Raw genomic sequence first — 17,648 nt, forward strand, 5'->3', positions numbered from 1 at the left:
ATATATATAATACACCTCTTTTAATTATTTTAATATAGCATAATGTCTACTACAAGCATATATATTTGCAATAAATGGAGATGATGACGAGATTTCGCTTACAGTCTAGCACAGTATCCAAGACATATGAAAAGTTTTGGCCTACATTGCCAATAAAGATCTTCAAAATAGACAAAACATAACAATTAAATAAATTCAAACAGTATCATCACATAAATTGAAGAAACTCATTGCAAACAAAAGTTTAGATTTTCTTATGTGATATTATACTAACTAGTCAAAATTTAGCCCTTAATTTAAAGCTACAGTCGAGAATTTAAATAATAGAAAAAGGATTTGTGGGGCTTTGATGGTGTAGCCATTTTCACCAAAAAGAAGCCAAGTGAAAATTCTAAGGGATCTCCACTCCCCAATGCATACCTTCATGTAAACCAAAGAAAATTAAGAGGGAAGTAGTAGCATAATCAAACTACAAAAAATGTCAAGTAGATCTGTTACAAAAATATGTGTCCGTACATACTTTTCAATAATTAGAAAGTTCTTGAATAACAATTAAAAAATTAATTTGGATATAATGGATGAGCTTCGTATGCTAAGAAATAACAGCAGAAACACCACTACTTAACCACAATTACGATGATGATCTCCTGTCTTCTATCATATTATTGTCTGCAACTTTTTCTTTATCATTGCATATTTTAATTTCTTTTCTTCCATTACAAAATGCAAGGTTTAGAAGAGTTTTTTTTTAACACATTACTAGTTAGCTTTTGTAGTTGATCTAATTTGTGTTTACATAGCAAAAAAATCTTAGAGTACATTAAAGAATCTTGAGCCGTTGTTCTCAATGATCAAGTTGGTAATATCATAGAGGTGGTCTTTATACTTTCTTCAAGAATTGACAATCGATTTTGTAAGTAGAATAACTTTTCTAAAGATATGATAGTGAGGGTTTGCATCCATAATGTGGACTTATCATATGCTAAAGGTTTTAGGATTCCATACAACCATATACATCTTGGATTCTTGTGACCATGTGCATTTGACTTTTTTCTTAAAAAATAACTTATTTTCTATCCAGAAGTCCCATATGTGCAATACAATTTTTCCAAATAAAAATCATATTTTTGTTATATTTTGTTTTCAAAAAGAAACTTTCATATAAACTATTATGCATAAATCAATATGGAGATTGTTGTGTTTATCTATTTTTTTATTTTTCAAAATCCTTTATGTTGAATAGAATGAATGAATGGCTAAAGATCAATCAATCATTGAAAAAAAGCCAAATGTACTATGATAAAAATCCTAAGGATGATAAACATGACTTTATTGAGCCTAATGACCCAATTTTGCACACTAAATGAACATTGAGATGTACTCACATGTAGAGGTTCTATATGCATGTATATTATTTCCATTTTAATTTATTGCGAAAAAATTCATTCTTCAACATCAGCGAAGCTATGTTAACACCCTTGGGATTTTTATCATAGTATATTTGGCTTTTTTCAATAACTCATAAGTCTTAAGCCATTCTCTCATTTTTATTTAGCATAAAAGATTTTGAAAAATCAAAAAACAGTTAAGCACAATCTCCATATAGATTCATACAAAATATTTTATATGAAAGTTTCTATATGAAAAAAAAAACACTAGCATGTAACTTTTGTGTGGCTTGCATTGCACATCTAAGACAGTTAGGCTGAAAAATAGTCTTTGAAAATTGATAGTCAAATGCACACCAAACCACATGCATCCGAGATGTAATATGGTGGTAATTTTTTCATGTATGGAATTCTCACACTTTCAACCAATGATAAGTCCACAATATTAATGTGAACCTTCTCTACACACTTTCATGTATGGAAACCATTGCACTTACAAAATGGTTTGTCAATTTTTGAACAAATCATAAAGACTCCTTTCATGATATTCACGGCTTGATCGTTGAACCAAAGCCTCAAAATTTTTCTAATGTCTCTATGTGTTTTCCTATGAAAATATAATTGAGATTAACTGCAAGCTAACTGACAATGTTTTAAAAATATCACTTCTCAACCTTCCATTTTGTAATGTAAGAAAAGAAATCAAAAGTATGCAATGATACAAAACAAGGAAAACAACAACTCCATATAGTATTACTTAAATTAAAATCAATCAATCTCTGCAAAATCATGTTTTGGTGCTAACAATAAAAAATAAAAATGAAGTTCAATTCATATGCATTGAAGCAAAGGAACTATGTATGGTTCTTAAAAGAAATAAGCAAACTAAATTGTCCTCTGTGATATTTGTACACATAAATGTAAAGGAATAGAGAATTTTTTAGTTTTATGCTTCAGAATGTGATTAGATACAAAATAATATATATAATCTTAGAGTTTAAGTTTGAATTATCCTTCAATATGATTCCAATGAAATGGACTGAAGAGAAAAAAAATACAAAACAAAATAAAACATCTAAATTAAAGGAAATGAAGAAAGTGGAAGAACAAAGGAGTGAGGAAAGAGAAACAAACTTCAGTTTGGAGGCACAGTTCGTTTGTTTTCTTCACCGTGGATGAATCTGTTAAAAAAATTAAAATAAAATAAAAGAAATAAATCAGAAGAAAAAGCAAAGACTTGAATTAAATAATAAAATAACATTAGCAAAATAACTTTAATTGGTAACACATGAATCAACAATGCACTATATCATACAATAAACACAAGGAAAAAATTAATTAGGGCAAGAAATAATTATCCTGGGTTAAAGCACGCAAATGTTATCCTTAGAGAGAAAACGCCCCCACTGCACTCGTAGGAAAATCTAATTGCGCTCCTCTCCCAAGATATGACAACTCGTTGGTTCCAATCGTGTGCAGCAAAAGGATCCCCGAACCTTTTGAACACTAATATTTTTGCTCTCAAAAATAAGTTTTTTTATAAGAGAAGGAAGAGAAAATTGTAGGGAGAAAGAAATCAGTTGCTCTACTTGTGTTTTCTAGAGAGGAGGAAAAGTATATATATAGGCATAGACCCCCTTATGCAACAACAAAAATCTAACCGTTGGAATCCAACTTACAGATATCAAAACAAACGTAACAACTTACATATGTAAAAAAAAACTTAATAAATTGCATTGACCTACTAAAACAAAATCTTAGAAAATATAAGAAATCTAATTTTACGTAACAGATTCTAAAATAAATATTCTATTTTATAAAATGGAATTAATATAAGTAACATATATTTATAATTTTTAATTATAAAACAATATTTACTAACATTCCCCCACATAATTTAAAATTATATATATATATATATTAAAAATAATATGTATAGAAACATAAAAGAAAGAAAAAGCATGTGATATTGTATTTTAGTATAAGGAACCTTCCGGGTTTGAGCTTTATACCTAGTGTTTGTGAACTTTCACCCGAGAAAAATATAGTGACTTAATTGTCTTGAACTACACATTCTTTAACCGGATTTTAGTACACAACCCCTACAATATTGGCGTTCAATTAGGTTCTAATCAGTGGTAGCGTGTTACACGGCCTTGCACATGTATCTTATTTCGTGAGTGTCACTTAGAGATTAGCCCATATCTCACAGTAGCGGTCCTATCACCACACTCACTAGGTGAATCCTCAAAGAGTGGTTTGTGACCCACCCCTACAATAATTGTAATCGGATTCATTAAGAGGTAATTATTTCTACCAAAAGTACACATGTATAAATACCTTAACCTTAATATTGCCACAATTTATAATACATCTCATCATAGGAATGAGAAATGGAACAACACCGCCAAATTTTATTTTGGTGTACTTTAGTCAACAAACAATTTCATTGTTACCCATTGAACTTCATTCATGGGATCACCAATCACACGAAGAAAGGTGTCCATTGTAGGAACTAAATAATGGGCTCTAGTCCCATTTCCCTCAACGACTCAAGTACTTGTTGACGCGTCAACCCTTTTGTAAATGGATCTGCAATATTGTTTTCTGACTTGATAAGGTCAAGAGAAATGACACCATGAGAAATTCAAATTTCTGATAGACTTATGTCTCACTCTTAAGTGTCTTTTTTTTCATTAAAATTTTTGCTAGTAACTTTAGGTATAGCAACTTGACTATCACAATGCATTGGAATTGGAGGTATAGGCTTATTCAACAATGAAAAATTGCATAATTTTTTTTTTAAGAAATCCAGCCTCACTAGTAGTAGTATCTAAGGCAATAATTTTTTATTTCATGTGAAATAATAGTTTGTGTAGTAGATTTTCATGATACTACACAACCAGATAAAGTAAAGACATAAGCACTTGTCAATTTTGTTTCATGAAAATTAAAACTTCAATTTGTGTCACTAAACCCCTCAATTACTTCCTAATCTACCAATTGCATGTGCAATATCAAGTAGGCCTAGAGAAGTTTGTCAAATGCTACAAAAACCATTAATTTGAGAATATTTATATGAAAAAATTAGTTGTTAAGTGCAGAGGAGTCTTGTGATCGGAGTAACGGAAAAAGAGTTTCAACTAGACACACAACTTAATATTGAGAATCATATGCGAGATATCTTTTTCTCGATCTTTCGGCAAGTTTCGGGGATGAAACTTCTTTTAAGAGGGGTGGAATTGTAACATCCCATTCTTTTTCCCGCAGCTCACTAAACCTGTCTCGGAAAATTTGCGATCTCAAACTCATTCACTGTTGGATCGTCGTGAAATTTAAACACCAGGTTCACAACCCAATTCCGACCATTCTCACCGTTGGGAATTTCAAAATCATGTCTGAGCTTATAGGAAAATCACTCGCATTATAGCCTTTTAATTTCCCGCAGAAACCCAAAACTGTCTTGGTAAAACTATGATCCCGGTTTCTTTAACCGTTGGATTTTCATGAAATTTGTATATGTTGTTGGAAATTTAACTGCGCACACTTTTGCCGTTGGGATTTGCGAGATAATATTCTTGGAGGGAGAAAAAGGAATCGCATGAAGACAATACAAGTGGAGGTTTCAATCTCTTATCCGTCTCTCTGACGTTTGAGAATTCTATAGGAGCAGTCAGAGGAATAAATGAAGGATTCTCAGGGAACCGCTAGAGATGATGCTATCACTGGCTGAAGACACACGTGAGTCCGCTCAGAGGTAAGGGATGAGTTATTCACAATTGGGGATTAGTGAGAACATGTGTAGGGATCCTTAGAGATATCAATTGGAATGAGTTTTGGGGTGTTTTTGCAATTTTCAGTTTATCCTTATAATTATTACAGTGAATTATATATGTTTGACAGACCAATTGTTGTGAAATTGATATGCTATTGTGTTGTGCGTGAACCCTATAAATCGAACATTTTTCTAATTAATATGAATTGATGAAATAAAGTAAGAAAAAATTTAGAGAGAGATATTGATTTTGTATTTTCTCTTTTTCTTGCTTTTTTTTTAGGTTTTTATATATAATTTAAAAAATTAATATCATAATTGAAATTGACCAAAGTGTTCATATAATTATTTAGAATTTGTACATTGAAAGCTTACTTTGATATTTGTGATTCAATATGATGTATGCTAGCTTATATATATAGAGGTAGTTATTTATATTAATAATTTATGTAAATAATATTGTAGAGTGTTATAGTATGATTCCAAAAATTATTAAGTGTTGGAGTTTGAGAATATTATGGTTAAATTTGATGAACATGTGTGTGTTGTATCTTATGAATATCATTAGGAATGTTATGAGATGGTTGATGTGATGTTATGAGATGTTAAAGTGTGGACATGATATTCAGTTGTGAATAAACGAATGTGTTTAACACTTGATGTTACATTAATTATATTGTGAGCTATGAATTATACAATAACTCGACCAGTGTTTATGTGCAGTGTTAAAGAGAAAGTGTAGGTTCCTAGTTAGGAACCAGTGTTAAATTCTAGCGCAATTGTGTTAAACATGTTTGAAACATGAGTGTGAGGTCGTGGTATTGTATAATTCATGAGCAGTGCTTATAAATGAAATATGTGATGAATTATGGAATAATATGTTGCCTTGAGATTATAATATTGTTATTGAGATTGAGTAAAAGTGTAAAGTAGAACATATGTTGAATTGTGAGATTAGTGAAAGCATGTGATGATGGATTGTGACATTATGAGATGTGAAATTGTGAATGAGTTTTGGTTGTAAATAAGTGTGTGATTAACTCTTGATGTGAAATTACTTGTATTGTAAGCTATGAATTGTACAATAACCCGACCAGTGTTATCTTGAGAAAAATGTAAATGCGCAGTGTTAAAGAGAAAGTTGTAGGTTTCCTATTTAGGAACAAGTGTTAAAGAGAAAGTGTAGGTTTCCTATTTAGAAACCAGTGTTAAATTGTAGCGCAATATGTTGTACGTGTTTAACACACGAGTGTGAGGTCATGGGTATTGTAAAATTCATGAGCAGTGTCTGTGTGCTAAAATGATTTTAGGGGTTGGACCTGAATCAGGAGGGAGAGGCCCTGACAGACTCTTCGGAGTGTAGGCCTTGGGGGTCACCGGGTTTGAGTGCTCCTTTAAGCCTATGCTGATCCCATATGGTTGGAGCATTCTGGCAAAACATCGTGACCCTGGCTGGTCTCCCTATGATCTTACTTAGTGAGAGTGACCTGACAAACTCATTGTGTGGTGTGTCTTGTTATGTACTCCTAAGCGCCCCAGGGTGGTTTTTCACTGACATGGTACCACATTGCATATAGGCTTGAGTCTTAGCATAACTGTCTCATGCACTTGCTAATTGTTTATTATGAAATTGATGTGTTATTATGTCTTGATCAAAGCGTGTGATTCTTGTGTAATGTGATTGATGATTGAAAAGTGAACTTTGAATGACAAAGTGGTGGAATTACGTGAATTACGTGTAACTAAGTTTTATTTGGTTTATATGATATGTATATCTAGTTGCATTGTTTCTCTATTAGTTAGGAATGTGATAACTCACTCCCCGTGTGTTGTTTGTGTTTGGATCCTATGATGATCTTGAACTTTGTGTTCGAGGGAGCAGATGACTAGGTGAATTGCTTTAAGGAACCATGTGCTGAAGAACGTCGGGACACAATGCTCTGATAGGATGTGGTATTGGGGTATAGGGTTTTATAGACGGCCTTGTTTGAGTTGAAGTGAATTTATTATTTATTTAGAAAAGTTTTATGATGATGTTAGAAAGGTGAATGTGAGCCTGCTACCCTCTTGAAAGTTTTGTATTTGAATATGTTTTAAAAACTTGAATTAAGTTTAATTTTTTTTAATTATTTTTTTTATTATTAGTACATATGTGTGGGGTAGAGGGTGTGACAAAAAACATTTTCAAAGAGAGTGACATCGCTAGATTTCATAATAGTACCGTTAGAAATTTTAGACACATCTAAATCAATAGCCAAGAATCTATCATTAGTACTATGCAAAGAATACTCAACCAACAATCAATAGTTTTTGGTCCAATTTTTCCTTTCTTATTAATAGGAATGTTAACATTTACTAGACACTCCCACACTTTAAGATATTTCAAATTTGGTTCTCTTTTTCTCCATAGCTCATAAGTTTTTTTTTTCAATTTTTTATAAGGTACTCTATTAAGAATATGACATGCAAAATATAAAGTTTCACCCAAGTGTTCATTTTATTGTTATGTGTGTCGTATTTTCACATGTTTATTTTTTGTAGCAAGGAGCTACATATATAGAGGCAACCAGTCACCAACGTGTAGCAACAAAATACTTGCAACAATAATGTTAAAAAATAAATAAAAACCAAACAACAAAATTTCTAATTTTAAAGACTTGTAACATTCACAAATGAATTTGACCAAATAAAAGATAGTTTCCTCACATAGGGAATGGAAGTAGTGGGATGCTTTTAGTTTTTCATGGAAAATAATTCTAAAAGCATTTTATCTTTAAAAAAACAATATTGACAAAGAAAATATATTTTCATTTTAAATTTCAAATTATAAGAAAATATTTTTCAACAATCTCCTACTAATTCAAAATTTAAGGAAATGAAATAATATAATAAAAATATTTTTAATGGAACATAATGATGCATTGTGTTTTCACCCGTAAATTTTTTAGGCTAACCAGAAAAGGACCTAATCATATCCATGACAAACATTTTGATAAGACATAATGCTATTGCACAAAAGACAAGACTATGCAAGAAAAAAGTACACATTTTTCTCTCTATGACTGTTAGAAAAATTAAAATAAAAAAGAAGAAAATGCAAAGCCTTGAATTAAATAACAAAATAACATTAGCAAAATAACTTTAATTGGCAACACATGAATCAACAATGCACTATATCATACAATAAACACAAGGAAAAAATAAATTAGGGGAAGAAATAATTAGCCTGGGTTAAAGCGTGCAAATGTTATCCTTAGAGAGAAAATGCCCCCACTACACTGGTAGGAAAATCTAATTGCGCTCCTTTCCCAAGATACGACAACCCGTTGGTTTCGATCGTGTACAGCAAAAGGATTCGCGAACCTTTCGAACACTAATGTTCTTGCTCTCATAAATAAGTTTTTTATGATAGAAGGAAGAGAAAATTTTAGGGAGAAAGAAATCAGATTGTTGCTCAGATTGTTGTTGTGCTTGTGTTTTCTAGAGATGAGGAAAGAGATATATATAGGCATAGACCCCCTTATGCAACAACAAAAATCTGACCGTTGGAACCCAACTTATAGATATCAAAACAAATGTAACAACTTACATATGTCAAAATAAACTTAACAAATTGCATTGACCTGTTAAAACAAAATCTTAGAAAATATAAGAAATTTAATTTTACGTAACAGATTCTAAAATAAATATTTTATTTTATAAAATAGAATTAATATAAGTAATATATATTTATAAATTTTAAATTATAAAACAATATTTACTAAAAGAATCAAAGGAGAAAGAGGTGAGAAAAGTAATCAAGAGAGTAATTTGAACGAAGACATTAAATAAGTGTAAGACTCTTTAGAAGTGAGTCTACCTTCTTCCAACAGTGCAAAATTTGTAGTGTCTTTTTGTGTGCATGTTATTGATCCCTCTTTTCTAAGTACCATGAGGGGACCACCTCTCTCAACAACATTTTTTCATAATAATAAGAATAACAATATTTAAAGCTGAGTTGGCCTTTTACTTCTACTTTGTCATTTCTGATGGGGGACCACCACTCTCAATGACAATGCTTTTTTCATAACAAGAAGAGTAATGCTTTTAAAAGATGAAATGACATTTTGCAACCATTGAATAATTTTTCATGTCATTTATTCCATGAGTTACTTATCCCTCCTTTCTAAGTACCGCATGAGGGCCACCACTCCTAAAGACAACATTTTTTCGTAATAACATTATGTCAAGTGGTTAGGTGATGCAAGCAGTCTTGATATTGATTGATAATGCCTTAATGAGCCCTTATCTTTCTGGGTGTATGTTGTTAGTAAGCTTATTTCTCTCTTGATGCATGAATTAGTGTTGTGGAAGCCTTTGAACCGTATACATATACATAATTTTATAGTTTTTAATTAATTTTTACCGATAAAAATATGCTTAGTACAACTATGTAAGAAAATGTGTTCATAGTCCATATCAAATTAATGTCAAATGTTATTATGAAAAGATGTTGTCATTGAAAGTGGTGGTCCTCATGTGGTACTTAGAAAGGAAGGATAAGTAACTCATGCAATAAACGACACCCAAAATTACTCAAGGGTCACAAAAGGTCATCTCACCTTTTAAAAGTGTTACTCTTATTATTATGAAAAAAGCATTGACATTGAGTGTTGTGGTCCCCACACCGGACTTAAAAAGCAGAGATTAGTAACTCATGCATGAAACGACACCTGAAACGACAAAGTGCAAGCAAAAGGCAAACTCATCTTTAAATATTGTTATTCTTATCATTATGAAAAAAACGTTGTTGTCGGGAGAGGTGGTCCACTCGTGGTACTTAAAAAAGATGGATCAGTAACATGCGCACAAAAAGACTTTATAAATTTTTGTAGTGCTAGAAGGCAGATTCACTTCCGAAGAGCCTTACACTTATTTAATGTCTTTGTTCAATTTACTCTCTTCATTACTTTTCTGACCTCTTTCTACTTTGATTCATTCATGGTGAAAAAACAACTAATTGTGCCTCCAAACTTAAAAGTTGGTTTCTCTTTCCTCACTCCTTTGTTCTTCAAATTTCTTTATTTCCTTTAATTTAGATGCTTTATTTTGTTTTGTGTGTTTTTTCTCTCATTCCATTTCATTTGAAATCATATTGAAGGATATTTCAAACTTGAACTCTAAGATTATATATATTATTTTGTATCTAATCTCATTCTGAAGCATAAAACTAAACAATTATCTATTCCTTTACATTTATGTGTACAAATATCACACACAATATTTAAGTTTGCTTAACATATTGTCAGTTAGCTTGCAGTTAATTTCAATTGTATTTTCATAGGAAAAACATAGAGACTTTGGAAAAAATTTGAGCCTTTGGTTTAATGATCAAGCTGCTAATATCATAAAAGGAGTCTTTATGCTTTCTTCAAGAATTGACAAACCATTTTGTAAGTACAATGGTTTCAATTCATGAAAGCATGTAGAAAAGGTTCACATCAATATTGTGGGCTTATCATTGGTTGAAAGAGTGAGGATTCCATACATGAAAAAATTACCACCATATTACATTTTGGATACATGTGGTTTGATGAGCATTTCACTTTCAATTTTCAAAGACTATTTTTCGGCCTAGATGTCTTAGATGTGCAATGTTGGCCAGACAAAAGTTACATGCTTGTATTTTGTTTTTCAAATAGAAACTTGCATATATGGAGATTGTGCTTAACTATTTTTTGATTTTTCAAAATCTTTCATGCTTAATAAAAATGAGATAATGGCTCAAGATCTTTGAGTTATTGGAAAAAACCAAATATATTATGATAAAAACCCTAAGTATGTAAACATGGCTTCGCTAATGTTGAAGACTGAATTTTTGTGCAATAAATTAAAATGCAAATAATATACTTGCATATAGAACTTCTACATGCGAGTACATCTCCATGTTCATTTAGTGTGCAAAATTGGGTCTTGTGGTTCAATAAAGTCTATTTAACATCCTTCGGATATTTATCGTAGTACATTTGGCTTTTACCAATGACTTATTGATCTTTAACCATTCATTCATTCTATTCAAAATACAAGATTTAGAAAAATAAAAAATTAGATAAACACAATAATCTCCATTTTAATTTATACATAATATTTTATAATAAAGTTTCTTTTTCAAAACAGAATTTAACAAAAATATTGTTTTTCTTTGGCAAAATTGTATTACACATATGGAACATCGGGACAGAAAATTAGTTTTTTTAAGCAAAATGTCAAATGCACATGGCCACATGTATCCAAGATGTATATGGTGGCAATTTTTCCGTGTATGGAATCCTAATACTTTTAGCAAATGATAAGTCCACATTATTGATGTGAAACCTCTATCATATCTTTAGGAAAACCATTGTACTACCAAATGGATTGTCAATTCTTGAAGAAAGCATCAAGACCAAGTTGATCATTTAGAATAAAGGCTCAAGAGTCTTCCAATGTACTCTTTAAAAAAAATTTCTACTATGTCAACGCAACTTAGATCAACTGCAAAAGCTAACTAGTAATGTGTTAAACAAAAACAAACTCTTCTCATCCTTTCATTTTGTAATGGAAGAAAACAAATTAAAATATGCAATGATGAGGAAAAAGTTACATGCAATAATAAAATAGAAGACAGGAGATCATCATCGTAATTCTAGTAAAGTAGTGGTGTTTCTACTCTTATTTCTTAGCATAGGAAGTTCATCCATTGATGAGGCCATTTTTGTATTTCATGCAATATTTTCAAATTCACACATGCAAAAGGCGCATACAACGACGGTTGTAAAGGACATTCAAAGATGGTTTTGAACCGTCTTTGAAGTCAACATTGTTGATAGTCTTTGAAAAGGATATCCATCTAAAAAGGTTTTTAGCTAAAAACCGTCTTAAAATATTATCTTTCTGAGACGATTTTTTGAAAATCATCTTAAAAAATTAGCCTTTTAAGATGGTTCTTAGAAGGATACCCTTTTGAGACGGTTTGTCAGACAACCATCTTATAATTTTTTTTAAAAAAATTAAATAAAGAAAATATTATTATTAAAAATTATATATACATATATATTACAAATATTTTAATATTTTTTTAAACCCAAAAATTTCATATTTCATGCACAACAGCGTATAAAAATTTTATATTATTTTTAAATAAAAAATTTATATTAAATCAACACAAATTGGGTAACAAATGAATTTTGTAAAATATGCCAACTTGTAACAAAAAAATTTTCAACTACCTATGTGCACACACATAATGCATGGATTCATTATCTCAAATTTTGGTAGTAAAATATTACTATATTCTTTATCTAATAAAACTAAGTAATTAATATATAGATATTATGTACATCAACAAAATATGATGATGCATCAGACTTTTGGAATTTTATGTTGATATTATTATACACATACATCATATATATATTTTCTCTCGAATATGAACATGTATTGGTGTTCATTGTGTGGTGGCACATGTTTCCAAACCAATCAAACGAATGAACATAAAAGATATATTTCTAATTCTTTTTTAAATACTCTTCTGAAGTCTCTCAAACCACAACTCAAACATACACGGTATTATTTTCTAAAGATAATTCTATTTAAAATATGAGTTTAATAAATATGTATTGTCCTACTAATATAAAAAGTTTTATATTATTATTTAATTATAATAATTGACTATTGTGTGTACCTTACATATTGAGGGCTAGCGCGAGTGTAAAAGCCCACGTTCAAGCAACTTCCAGTGTTATGCAAATTTTATCAAACATGAAAGCTTTAATTTAGAAGAGTATTAGCAATCACCTTTTAACCTATAGTTTTAGATACACTTATCTTATTATTATTAAAATTTATTCAAAATTACAAAATCATGTGAGTAAAATATATTAAATAAAAAAGTGAGACTCATTAAATATTTATGTTTTTAATAAATATTAATCAATAATAAAAAAAATATGTTCTAAAAATATATTATATTACAAAGTATGATGTTGACGTTTCTCTTTACTTTAAGACCATTTTTAATCTTCTATCATCATCGAGTTAAATTCTTCACTTTTCAAGTGAAACAATGGAGTAAGAAATCTAACTGTATCATTTCCCCTTCACTGTGTTCCATCTATAGAATTCAGTAATGAAATTTCGTGTGAGTTGTGCTAGACTGCCAAGAGAAAATAATGCCTAGAATATTGCAAAATTATGCTCATGTTTTCATATATATTATATTTAAATTAAATTCAAATAGTCATACCCGTATATAGGATGAACAGATATGCGATGAAGGAGCAAAGAGTGGCAAGTAGATAGCCATAGCCATCGGTAGAAGTGTGGAAAGATAACCGATCCTCATCAATGTTCATCATGGAAAATGTTGAAGGTGGAACTTCATCACCTATAAAATGAATCCAATCATTATTAACATACAAAAAGGGAAAGACCAGTTACTAGATAGAAAGAAGGAAACAAAGAATAGGTCAGAAAATGACTAAGAAATCATAATAAAATATCACTGGAAGTTCAAAGTCAATTGACTTTAAAGTGTCCTACAAATTTGATGTAAATTTTTACTGTGACCACTTTGATTTCCATGCACTTGTAATAAATCATTTGCTCAAAAAGAAACCCTATAATTTTAGTAAGATCTCTTATATGGAAGAATTCAATCCTGGTTTGCCTAAATGCAATCATACTCTTAGCCAAAAAGAAACAAGGCAGCCATGAAAATGTCATGAATTCAATGAATAACGCATACATCACATGACTCAGATAAATACCCCAAGGTGGTGGAGCAAACCAGCCTCTAATTTCCCTAAAATATTAAATGCGATACTAGTTCCATCAAGAGACGATTATTTAACCATCCGAGACCTCCAATTTGTGACCTGAAACAGGTAACATTTGTCTCAAGTTAATTCATAAAACCTAATAGTTAAATTAGAAAACTCATATCATATCTTGTGATGGTTATCACTGAGTGGGGTAAAACTATGAACTCGCAACAATTAGCAAACATCAACCTCATAGGAGATCCACATACATTATAAAGAAGAAAAAAAATGAAACTCTGCAGTATATCATTGACCAAGAGCTGCAAAAATTCTCAAAAGGAAGTGGGATTCACATAACAATCATTTCATACAAACTATTACTCACCTGCACGGCTGCAGTTGCTAACCAATGCTTCCTTATCCTCCATTTTAAAATACAAGAATGCAAGCGAGTTCATTTGGTAAAAAAAAAAGAAAAATTCAATAAGAAAGTCATTAAACCATTTAAAATTCAAAATATTCAAAGAGACAACATTTGCAATTAGAGTTGTTTAATTTAAACCATCACCCATGTAAAATGAATCACACAAGCATAAAACACCGTGCCACTAATGAATCCAACATTAACTCACTCGTTACATAATGTGTGATTGTCAAAAGTAATAAAATTTTGCAAGTCCATAAACATAGACAGGTATTTAGCCCGAGACCAAAAAAACATCAACTAGATTCTCAGATGCACACATCAAATTTTCATATCAAATAGCAATGGCAACCCCAACACTCACTAATATTCACAGTTAACAGAGTCAACATCATTAGAAACTAAGCCACAACTGCAAATAAGTGTAATTGTAATTGGACTATACCAATTACCAACCTTTCCCGTCGAACTCTCGGGGAACTCAATCTTCTTTTCAATTGACATGTCACTGGATTTCGCATCATCTAATCATTTTCAACAAAATTACAAATAATAAATGTAATAAAATGAGGAACATGGATCTGGGCATGCAAAATTCAATTATTAAAATTAAATCAACTTAATAACAACTCCAGGAGCATGCAATTTTGAAAATAACAGCTGCATTTTTTCTTCTAAAACATAAAAAAGTTACCTTTGGGAGGGTCAACAAAAGGGGATGAAAAGAGATGATCGAGTTCTCTGTGAAGAACCATAATTAGTTGATGATGGAAGCAACAAGCAGATCTAGGAAATGGGGTCGAAGAGAAGATTGAAAAGAAACAGATTAGGATTAGGTACACACAAATCAGAAACACAAAGCCGCTCCACTAAATTCGTAGTTAAACAGCTAGCATAAAAAGCTAAAAATATATATCTTCAAGTTAAGAAAAACACAAGACTTGTACATCATAAGCCAAGAGGGCACATTTCAATTCCCTAGTCTCCTCCACATCATCCAAAGAAAAACACAAGACTTGTACTCTCATAGTAATTTTAACAAACACTTACAGCACAATATATCAGAAAGCTCATTGGTATCCTCATTTTTGTCAATCGAATCCCCTGCACCAGAAACCATTTAGCTCCAGAAACCAAAAACCCATTAACACAACAAGGCACCTCTACAAAAACATAAATGCAAACATGGGTAGGCGTAAAAATTGAAACTTGAAAAAAGGAACACCTTTGGAAGTGTCACAAGCGAGGTCAGGTTCTGAGGAGAGGTGTATTTCGTCTTCAGATTCAGGAAAAGGTTTTGTGAAGGGGGCAACATTGGTGTTGTTGCAATTGCGGGTTAACAACTTCGAGTGGAAGAGGTTGCTGAGGGTGCATAGCTTTCTTACGGTGGGGGCACACATCTACAGTGGTTCACGAAATGACACATTTAGGGAAGATATTGCAGAAGTGACGATTTGAGAAGAAGAAGGGGAATTAGGAAGAACATGTTGCGGACCATTGCAACCAGTTCTCTGGTGAGCCTTAGGTTTGAGCGACGCTACCTAGCTAGGTATGTAAACTCGAGAGGAGAGGAAGGGATGCGATGCGAAATAGGCACGTGTGTACATGAAAAAAAAGAGGCCTACGATGGTTCCTTTTCAAGACCGTCTTTAAAATCCATAAAAATTATGAATATTTACAAAATTACCACTGCGTCTTTGTAGATGACAGTTTTTTAAGACTATCCTTGATACAATGTTGTAGTAGCGTTGGTTTGTAGTAGTGTCAGAAAAACAATTAACTAAACTTTCTCCATACTTACTCACCAAAATAGTATCATTGTGTATTCTTAAATTTATTACACTACATAAATTTTTCATTATATCCAAATTAACATTTTAATTGTTATTCAAGTACTTTCTAATTATTGAAAAGTATGTAAGGACACATATTTTTACAACAGATCTCCTTAGCATTTTTTGAAGTAGTTTGATTATGTTGCTACTTCACTCTTAATTTTCTTCGGTTTTCATGAAAGCATGCATTTAGGAATGGAGGTCTCGTAGAATTTGCACTTGGATTCTTTTCGGTGAAAATGTCGACACCATATTCTATTTGGTGAAAATGTCTACACCATCATAGCCTCATAACTCCTTTTTTTATTATTATTTAAATTCTCGATCTCTCTTTTTCTTTAAATTAAGGGCTAAATTTTTACTGTTTAGTATAATGTCACATAAGGAAATCTAAATTTTTGTTTGCAATAAGTTTCTTCAATTTTATGCAATGAGATTGTTTGCATTTATTTTAATTGGCAATGTAGGGTGAATCTTTTCATATGTCTTGGATAATGTGTTAGACTGTAAGTAAAATATCATCATCATCTCCATTTATTGCAAGTATATATGCTTGTGATAGACATTATGCGATATTAAAATAATTAAAAAAAGAGATGTATTTGTAAAATATACATATACTGATCTAAACATGCAAATCAATTAAAATGACATATTTAGATCAAACAGCAGAAATTAAAAAATATTACGAGCGTACCTTCAGCCATTGCAAATTGAACGGGAAGTGGCGCACACACAAACCTGAAAGACAGTTTTGTTCTTCCAGACCCTTACTCACTCTGAATAGATGGGGTATTTTTTCTAAATAGAGAAGTGGGTTTGGTGATACAAAACTGAGAGCACCCCATCCTATTTATAGAGTCTGTCCATCACAGAGCTCTCAACTTGTTATCAGAACGTGAGATAGGAAGTTATCAGACGTGAGATAAGAAGTTATCAGTACGTGAGATAAATGATGGATACGTGATTTGTTACTGAAGGTAGTTGCAAATATATTGCAAAGATATGGGTTGAATGTAGATGGAAAATGGACCAGATTCAAAATAACTATTTTTTTCTAAATAATAAAATTAATTAATTAAAAGAACGTGGAAGTGAACGTGCGCTTCCAACAGTATTAACTCTATATTGTTGGGATTCAATCAATCAACCTATTTTCATTCTAACAGACAATCATCAATCCTAACCACATGCTTTCTATTCATGTAGAGAGAAATTACTATACAAAGATGAATAGAATCCCTTTGTGTTCCCATACTCAAAATCATGATGAAAACTAGATACGAAAGTGTACCTGGATTAGTCATAATGGAATAATGATGAAGAAAGGTTTATCAGAAAGTTGGTTTTATGACCTTCCAATTATATAATGGTCATAACTCATTCAATTATGATATATATATATATATATATATATATATGACCTAAAATTACTAACAATCTCCC

At 31.2% G+C, this 17,648-nt stretch overlaps 1 long non-coding RNA gene across 2 annotated transcripts; it reads right to left on the minus strand.

The window, feature by feature from the left end:
• Positions 1-45: 45 nt before the first annotated feature.
• On the minus strand, positions 46-15,729 carry LOC114386773. 2 transcript variants are annotated; one of them, XR_003661182.1, is made up of 9 exons: positions 15,593-15,729; positions 15,418-15,471; positions 15,062-15,153; positions 14,824-14,891; positions 14,329-14,365; positions 13,950-14,057; positions 13,427-13,567; positions 2,523-2,569; positions 46-420 (listed from the first exon to the last, which is right to left on the minus strand). It is a non-coding gene; the product is annotated as an uncharacterized LOC114386773 (long non-coding RNA). The 2 variants fall into 2 exon arrangements; XR_003661181.1 differs by having other exon boundaries at positions 14,329-14,891.
• Positions 15,730-17,648: the final 1,919 nt, after the last annotated feature.

This window comes from Glycine soja, chromosome 15 (assembly GCF_004193775.1).
Source record: "Glycine soja cultivar W05 chromosome 15, ASM419377v2, whole genome shotgun sequence".
NCBI lineage: Eukaryota > Viridiplantae > Streptophyta > Magnoliopsida > Fabales > Fabaceae > Glycine > Glycine soja.